This window comes from Strongylocentrotus purpuratus, unplaced genomic scaffold, assembly GCF_000002235.5.
Source record: "Strongylocentrotus purpuratus isolate Spur 01 unplaced genomic scaffold, Spur_5.0 spur5_scaffold_9, whole genome shotgun sequence".
In the NCBI taxonomy this organism is placed as follows: Eukaryota; Metazoa; Echinodermata; class Echinoidea; order Camarodonta; family Strongylocentrotidae; genus Strongylocentrotus; species Strongylocentrotus purpuratus.
Genome location: NW_022145615.1, coordinates 24,283,902 through 24,293,800, shown reverse-complemented (window position 1 = coordinate 24,293,800; position 9,899 = coordinate 24,283,902).

Genomic DNA, 9,899 nt, shown 5'->3' with positions numbered 1-9,899 from the left:
TCAAAATCAAATCAAAATCAAATCAAATCAATAACAATATTTCATAAACAATTGTATTAAGTAACTGGTTTTGAAGAGGTTAGTCGACATGACAGCTTTCCAAACATTGGTGCATGCTCACGATAGGCACTGTCCAGTTTAATATAGATTTTCGTACAATGCATCATTCATACTAGAACGGGACTCTGATTCCCTATTGAGTTTTCATTCAAAACGATGCTCAAACTATGCGTTTTTTCGCTATACACCATTTCATCATTTGACGTTTCTTTACACTATGTTTACATGAGAAGAGAAGTAACACTTATCGTATAGCTGCAAGGTAATCTTAATAGCAATACGGTGAACTCCAATGATACACTGAACAGGGGGGTTCAAGTTTGGTATTTCTGTGGTGGTTTGCAGGTGTACAGTCTATGCCTTGTACTATTTTTGCAGCAGGCAGGCGGTGTGTAATTACCGGTGATTGCTATCGATTTGAATTATGAAAGCAATCATCTCTCACGGCTAGAGGGATATTATAAAATCACCCAGGATATATTCTGCTATTTGGGAAGTATATTAGGAGATTGAAGCCCCCCCCCCCCCCTCTCTCTCTCTCTAACTGTTAAACATATTATTAAAGAGTTCTCTTCTATCTCTCTCTCTTCTCCCTCAACCCCCCTTTCTCTCTTCCTGCTCCTCTCTCCCATCTCTCTTTTACATGTCTCTTTTTCCACCCCCTTCTCCTCTCTCTCTGTCTCTGTCTCTTTCTCTGTCTTTCTGCCTCTGTTTCTCCCTTTCCCTCTCTCGCCCTTTCTTTCACTCTGAACTCTACACTCGCTTCTCCCTTCCTCTCATATGTTTTTAGGAAGAAACGAAAATGCACACAAGATGTTTGATATTAGTTGTGCAGGCATATTCAACTTGATATGAAGAAATGACACGTAGCTGGTGGCATCAGAGAAAGATATATATATATATAGAGAGAGAGAGAGAGAGAGAGAGAGGCAGATATATAGCGAGAGGTAGATATAGGGTGAGTGAGGTAGAGAAAGAGAGGGGGAGGGAAGAGAGTGGGAAAGAGAGAGAGGTTAATAGGGGAGAGAGAGAATGAAATAGAAAAAGAGAGTGAGTGAGTGCAGAGAGTAATAAAGAGAGAAAGGGAGAGAGAGAGAAAGTGGGAGGGGGAGGCAAACATGCATGGGTGAAGAAGAGTGACAATTAAACAAACAAGTTGGCTGTCACCAGGTATACTAGATCTTTCTTTATCAAGAAAGACAAATACATTATGTTTATAATCAATCACATAGCGTCAGACCAGCCAGGAGTAGAATAAATCGGTCATCATCACCAGAATCCTCATGTACATACTGCTTGTAACTAGCAATAGAGGGACGAATGGGAAGCTGGTGGAAAGAAAGTGTATGATAAAAGTGGAACCAGTTGCAGAAGATAATGAAAACAATAACATTGAAATAATTTTTAAAAAGTTGTGTGTGTCTGAGAGAGAGAGAGAGAGAGAGAGAGAGAGAGAGAGAGAGAGAAAGAGAGAGAGAGAGAGAGAGAGAGAGAGAGAGAGATGAGGGAGTGAGGAACAGATATAGTGGCAGACAGGCAGAGGGAGAGATATACTAGAAGAGAACAAGGAAAAGAGAGGAGACAGCTTAGTACGGGGAATAGAGAGAAAGGGATAATCAGACAATGAGAGATTCAAGAGTGACACGGAGAAGAAGATCATGGGAAAAAGAGGGAAAGACAGGGAGAGGGAGAGAAGGAGGAAGAGAAAGAGGAGGAAGGAGAGAGAGAGAGAGAGAGAGGGAGAGAGAGAGGGGAGGGAGGAAGGAAGGAAGGCAGGAAGAGAGGAGAGGGGATGGAGAGATACCTCAAGCAAGATAATTCGTCCTTGTTTTCACGAAGTGACGGTAGTGAGGAAAATCGTAATGCAAAGTGAATGCAATTTTTTTTCACTACCGTCACTTCGTGAAAACAGCGACGAATTGGTAAGTGAAAAACAGAAGAAAAAGGAACAGACCTCAAAATTGATGATGAACGTGATCTCAAAACGTGCCAAGTGTTTGGTTTTTGTGCGAGGACGCTCAACTATTGTATATGCAGCCTCTCATATTTTCCTCGCTCTACCATCGATCTGAAAATTGGCATGTCCATATTTTTACCACAATTCCTTAACAACTCATGTTGTTTGTTCTGAATCCCTTTATAATGGTACTTGAATAGGTATATCATTACAGAACATGTCAGCTTTTATTGATGTGATGTCGATTTGAGGTACCTTAATTGCTTTCTTCTTCTGAGTCAACATGAAGTATGGCTGTTTTTTTTTGGCCCAAATTCCATTACCTACATTTACCTCACCTTTTTTTTAAGATGATGGATATATACAATGTCAATTGGTCTGTCAAGAGCCCTGCCATTTTGAAATGTGCTGGTAATATAGAATGGTTACCAGTAATAATAGAAAAGGAAATAGATTCAGGTTATAATATATAATTATTATCTCTAATGGACCTATGAAAAATGAATGTGAACTCCCCCCCCCCCCCCCCCCACTGGTCCTGCCCTTTTCATCATAATGACCTACTTCAGAAGGGAAAGCCTGACTATTAGTCTGTCCATTAATGTCTATCAAATAATACTCTTAGAATAGGCCTAATTTTGTGTAAAATACACTTTATCACTTTATACATTTTCTCTCAGCACAAGTTTTGAAAAACAACAGGTGCAATTAACTTGCTCCTTACAGTTTAGCTAAAAAGAACCCACAACTCTCTCCCACTCTCTCGAGTATTGTGGAAGTAAAACATCTGCTGTACCAGGCTTATGATATAATTATATGCAATCAGATTGACCTATTTTGTAAGCCAAGTAGATGGATTGAAGATTATCTTTTTTATCTTTTCAATCAGTAGATACATTATACCTCTGGTCTAGATATCATCTGATATGATAATTGCGTTCAAAGGTAATGAATAAATTTCCATGGAGAAAAGCTTTATGCAATGATGGTCAACTATCCGTATAAAAATATCAACAATGATATTATCCAAGTTATGCAAGTCTATCTAGCAATTTACAAACATCTGTTTAGAGTCAGAAGGATGTTAACTCGAATAACTTAGCACACAGTTAACACCCTTCTGGCTCTGAGCTGATGTTTGTAAAATGCTAGATAGACTTGCATAATTCATGTTGGTGAAGGATATAGTCTTCACTAATGAATAATAGTGGAAAGTTGTATGGAATAAGGTTAGGTTTTCTGTAAAATAAATAAAGATGTAAATTTGCCAATAGAGAGTAACATTTTAGTGGAAGAGATTTTCTTGCGGAGGGGAGAATATATTGGCATGGCGTGGAGGTCAGGTTTGCTGTAAAATGAATAAAGCAAATATGTTTGTGAGGGGCAGAAGGATTTGCAAATTAGTGAAGAGTCTCTTTTGGGGTGGCAAATTAGATTTACATGATGAACAGCTGTATGGAATTAGGTCAGTTTTGCTGTAAAATAAAAACAGTTTTTAAGATGGTCTTAAGAAGTATAAGATGTCGCAAAACATATGTACCGTATCAATGAAATATCATATACAAGAAAATTATGACCAAAACCCCCCAAAAACAAGCATGAAAGCTAGAAAGTTCACACTTGCAAAGCACTTTAGTACACTGATCATGCTCAGAAGCTCTTTCACATGTATCCTTTTCAAATTTCTTAGTGCATTTTGACACCACTCAAGGTAGAGCTAGATTCAAGATTCACAGAGAGAGTTTGCAGTGTGCCACTTTTCCAAGGTGATAAATCTTTGAAAATCACTTTAGAAAAACAAATTCTCAAAGAAAGTTTGATAACACTTTTTGTACATAAAAGAATGTCTCGGGAACTTCATGAAGACTAGTAACTCCAAACTTATAGAATATTCTACTACACTGATCACGGCTTAGGAGCCCTTTCACATTTACAAACATCGCTTGGTGCACGCGCTGATACCTCACGAGGGACAATTCCTTGAAGAATGATCCAGCAAAGCTCACACCCTTCACTTAGTTCATGATTATTTAACCACTCTGTATTTCTCTCTCTCTCTCTTTGGTTGAAAGGGAGAATTCAAATTGTACCACTTTTAAAGCTTCAAGACAAATATTTTCTAGAAGAAAGACCACTATTGATTCTTGCACATGCAAGTATTTTTTAGACTCTCATCAAATTAAGGTAGTGCGAATTGAGGTAGTGCAAACTTGCAGAAAATTGTTGGTGCTTTTACAATGTGATAAATATTGAAGAAATATATTTTCTAGAAGAAAGACCTTTATTGATTCTTGCACAGACAAGTATTTCTTAGGCACTCATCAAATCTAGGTCTGTCAAATTTTCAGAAAAATGTTATAATCTGATCATGCTCAGGAGCTCTTTCACATGTATCCTTTACAAATCTCTCACACACCTCTCTGACACCTTATAATGGAGAGCTACAATACTTTCAATTCTGGATTTTACCAGCATTGTTCAAACTGCACTTAGTAAATGATTATATGCACTTCTCTCTCTCTCTCTCGCTCTCTCTCTTTCTATGGTTGAATGATAGAATTTGTAGTGTAGTGCAGCATTTTTTTCATTTTGATAAATCTTGAGGAAAAACACTTTTTGTGTGAAAAGGTTTCTTGCACGTCCCTGTCAGGCACTTCATAAAGCTTGGAAAACTCAAACTTGCAGGATATATTAGTACCCCTATCACGACCAAGGAGCTCTTGTATCCCTACGGCCTTGTTCAGATATGCGACGCAGTGTGTGGTATTTTTGTCATGACACGAGTGTGAACACTTCAAAAGGCCCAGTGAATATACGTAAGAACTCTGTTGCGCTCAGTTGCTAATCATTTACACGCTTTAAAAATAACTCGACGATTCATTGCAGCATTTGAGAAGGAGCCTTTACAATTCTCTTAGCGTGCATGCTAACACCTCACAAGAGACACCTAGAATATACATTCCCTTTCTGGAATTAATACCTGGTATTGCAGTATAGTTCACTGTACTATTTCTTGGACAATTATATAACTGCTGCACTATTCTCTCTCTTCGTGTATGAGAACCAGTGGTGTACTTTCCCCTCATTACTTTCTAGAAATTTGTTTTTTGGAAGAAACCTAAGTGAAAATTCTTGTTATCATTCTTTTCATGACAACTGGAAAGTTCAAATTTGTAGAATATTTTCAGTACACTGATTCAGACTCAGGGCATTTTCACATACAACTAAATTAACTCAACTAAATTATTCAGACCCCCAAGTTTTGTAATTGTTCAAGTATGCGAAAATTTGATTTGTTCCAATTTATGTTTCTTGAGAATGTGACATATCAAAGTTTAGATCTAAAAAGTATTCAACAAATTAAGGCCATAATTCAGCAGTCCACCTTTCATTCTTGAGTTACAGAAAAAGAAAAAAAAATTGTCAAATCTCTTGGTGCATTCTGACACCTACTTTATACACCAGCACGGTTCTCACTGCCATCTGTGGACAATTCTATAACGATCTCTTCTGTCAATTCTTCTTTCTTTGGTCGACTGACGGAACATGCTGCAGTATACTTTTGTCATGTCAGATAAGACATTTGAGTGCATGCTCCAAATTGTGTGGCAGTATAAGGTTTCAGTGCAGCAAATAAAGACATACATGAAAATTCTCTCTCAAAGGAAAGAGTGGTTGCTGGATACTTTGATATTTTATTCCCTGAAAATTATAGTTTGCACTGCGTGTCTTCTGTCAGTTTGCTTTGATAGCTAAAGTGATAGTGGTTAATTATGGTTAATTAGGGCCTATTATGGTTACCGCTGAGATAGATTGTGGACCAAAATAGTATATTGGAATGAATTTGTTTCATTTTTAAAAAAGAGGATAATGTACAGAATTTAGAAACTGAGTTGGTGGGAGGGAAGCAGTATTAGATTATTAAATTGGGACAAGTTTGAGTGGAAAGATAACAAAACATAAAAAAATTGTGATAGAAGGTGCATATGAGCAAGAACTGAGAGTAAAATAGGGGGGAATGAAAAAAGGAGAGGTTCAGATGGTGAGAGAAGGAGAAAAGAGATATTGAAAGAGATCTTGTGTAGAGAGGGAGAGAGGGGTGAGGGAAAGGAAACCAGGGAAAATGGGACAGAGAGAGAAAGAGTGGGGGGGGGGTGGAGGTGGGGAGAGGGGTAGAGAAAGAGTAGTGGGAAATTGATTAAGTGAAGGGGAGAGAGGTGGAAGAGAAACAGGAGGAGAGAGGAGGGGTGAGAGTGACATGACAAAATCAAAGAGAAAATAGGTATACATTGCAAAAAAGGTCAATGGCTTTATGATGGGGGAGGGGTTGGGGAGAAATATTATTTCCCAGCTTCGTGAACCCTGACATCCACAAAGCATTTCCATGCGTAACAGGAGTATTATCAATTCATCCAATACCCTATCAATATTTAGCATGTCTAGAGTCTGGCCTCATGGGGGAGACATGATGATAATTCATACTTTAATCTTTGTGTGAGTGTGAGTGAAGACCTTCATCTGCATCTAGAGAGGTTGTATGCATCTTAACCGCTTTACAAGCTGAACAAGATGAACTTAGCAAAACCATATTGAACTGATTTGAAGTAAGGTAAATATGATATGTCATGAATTAAGCATGCATAGCCTGATTAAATTCAAATATTGCTTAGATTAATCATGTTTGAAATAAAAAGAGTATATCTATCAATTTTAATGAATTTCACTTGAATTTCTTAGAAAAAAGTTTTAATAGAAATGAATGCTTAAAGATGAAGTTGAGTTCTGGTCATGCGATTGCATTGTGAAAGAAACGGTGTGGAATCGAACAGAAAAGGTTGATCATCTAGCATATAAGAATTTGTGTGTATTGCAAGGTTCTGGAATCATCAAAATGATAAGAAATTTGGCCAAGTCTTGGTAAAGTTACAAACACTGTACACAAAAAGATGTATATGGGACTACACGAACATGTGGCGTTAAAACCTACCCCCGAGTTTTACGATGTTACATGACATATTTAGAATATAAAGGCATTTGAAGAGCCATGCTTTTCAAGGAACATGTCTTATCTGATGTTCTTCCACACTTGCATAATAAGAATGATAACACTCACAAATTATTTTTCACCTCTTCCCAGAACTCAACCTTCTCTTTAATTAAAGAACCAAACTGTGAAATGAGTCTTGCAGACTCTTGTACAAAGGTCTTTGAACCAGGTAGCACAGTAAATGACTTATTGACATATAATGTAGAGGAATCGTGGCATTTTTACTGCTGCATGTTTTTGTAATACAACATATATATATATATATATATATATATATATATATATATGTAAATTAATGCAATTAGGGATGACTAATGTATTACACATACTCACCAACTTTCTGCTATAGGATAAAAAAATGTGACGCATTTGGGAAGGAAAATATGTTTTAATTTGTACTCTCTATCTCTGTGCTATGAGATATAGCAATGCGAAGCACAATTCCGCTTCTACTATTATAAAAGGAGCGCTGGGTTTTAGCGCATCATATGTGAATGTGTCTGAAGGGTTAAGCATGATGGAGGCACTGAGCTTTGACTGATGACGTGACTGGATCCTGAGCTGTATCAATATTTCATGTGTAGAGAGCGAACTACCTTGGGGATTGGAAGTTGAAACCGAGACTTGTGAATTTGCTCTTTTGCTTGCGGATTTACTCTTCTTATCTATAGGTCAATGAATTCATGACCAAGTGCCAACAGGCTGCCCATGCTTCCCCCCCCCCCCCCCCCCAAAAGAGAAAAATGAAAACAAGAAGAAAGAAGTAATCAAAGTCGGGGGAAGTTTTGCAGCCGCTGATCAATGCATATGTATCAATCCCTCATGCTTGACCTTTCCATATCATACATTACTAATGACCTGTAAGCAAGCTATCTGTTGACTGTGTGTTACAAGCACTGACAACATTGCCTGGGGGGGGGGGGGCAGAAGGAAGAGAATGAGGGGAACTTGCCCCATACCATATCAAATGGCAAAAACAAGGGGGATGGGGTAGGTAGAGTGAAAGTAAAGTGGAGTTTGAAGGTGACGTAACGAGAACATAACTCCTGCCAGATGCAATATGGCCTTGTTTTCTCCCATTCCACATGCTTGTTAAATGATACCGACGCCCCCCCCCCCTCCCCCCTGAATTTTTAAAAACAAATTCTGTAGGTAGATCTATGTTATGCTATTGGCTCTCATGTACAGTCTTTCTATGTATTAGATGTAGCGTAAAGATCACATCACTCATGAGCCTTGTAAGCTAAGGAGACGGAAGTACAGTGGAGGTTGAGGAGAGTTCATATCTCATGTAGACATATGCCTGTTTCAAATACCATGTGCAGCCAAGCAGAACTGTCACGTTGTCTTGAGACATCTATACCCACTTGTTTGTAAGTTACCTTCTTACGATGAGAGAGATATAGGGAGAAGGAAGAAAAAATAAGAGTGAGAGCAAGAGTAAGAGAATGAGTAAGAAAATGAAGAGAAAGAAGAAAAGAAGAAGAAAAATAAAGAAAGAGGAGGAATAGAAAGAAAAAGAGGAAAAAGAAAGAGGAGGGGGAAAGGAAAGAATTAAATATATAGAGTGGGAGAGGAGGATAGAGGGAGGGACATGGATGAAAACGAATTTACGGGGGTGATGGAGAGTTCATATCTCACTTAGACATATGCCCGTTTGGAATAGCATGTGCAGCCAAGCGGAACTGCCATGTTGTCTCGAAACTTCTATACCCACTTGTTTGTAAGTTATCTTCTTAGCATGCAGTTGGACAGGGTTGGAATAATGTTAGATTGGGAGAGAGGGTGAGAAGAGGAAAAACAAGAGGAACAACAAGGAAGAGAAGGAGAAGAATAAGAAAATGTAAACAAAATCATGAAAAATATAAAAAAGAAGAAGGAAAAAAAGAAAGGAAAGAAAAAAAAATGGTGAGTGGAAGAGGAGAGAGCGGAAGGCAAAGAGAGATGGTTATGAATACAATACTACCGATTGATCAAGAGAAAGAGAAAGAAGGAAGATATATATATATATATATATATATTGAAAGTAGGGAGGGAGAGGGGGGGGGTAAAAACAGGGAGGGATATATGGAAATAAATTCAGATAGATTCTGGGGATGACTTGACATGTTTAGGATACCGTGTTCAGTCATGCAGAACTTGCATGCTGTCTAGAAATACTTCTACCCACTCGTTCGGAAGTAATCTACTTATCATGAAGTTTGATATTGGTTGGAATAATGTTAGATTGAGAGAGAGACAGAGAGAGAGAGAGAGAGAGAGAGAGAGAGAGAAAGCAGGGAGATATAGGTAGGTGGATCAAGAAATTTTCTGGTGGTGAGTTCATATCTCATATAGACATACATGTATGCATGTTCAGGATACCATGTTTAGTCATGCGGAACTGTTATGTTGTCTTGAGACATCTATACCAATGTTTTTGTCAGTTATCTTCTTACCATGAAGTTGGACAGGGTCGGTATAATGTTAGAGTGACAGTGAGAGCGAGAGAGAGAGAGAGAGAGAGAGAGAGAGAGAGAGAGAGGGAGGGAGGGAGAGAGAGAGAGAGAGAGAGAGAGAGAGAAGGCGAGAAGGAGAGGGGTTAGTTACAAAGAGAAAGACTGAGAAAGCGTTTGTAGAGAGAGAGAGAGAAACAGAGAGAGAAAGAGAGAAAGAGAGGAGTGGCACAGTTAGATAAAATGGTTTTAATAAAGACAGGACATGGAATTGAGAGGTGGGGAAGATAGGTAGTGAAGTACAGAATCAAAAAGTTGACATCAACATTTATATACCAAGAGAAATGGTCAGGAAAGATTAAATGAGAGAGAGAGAGAGAGACACACACACACACACACA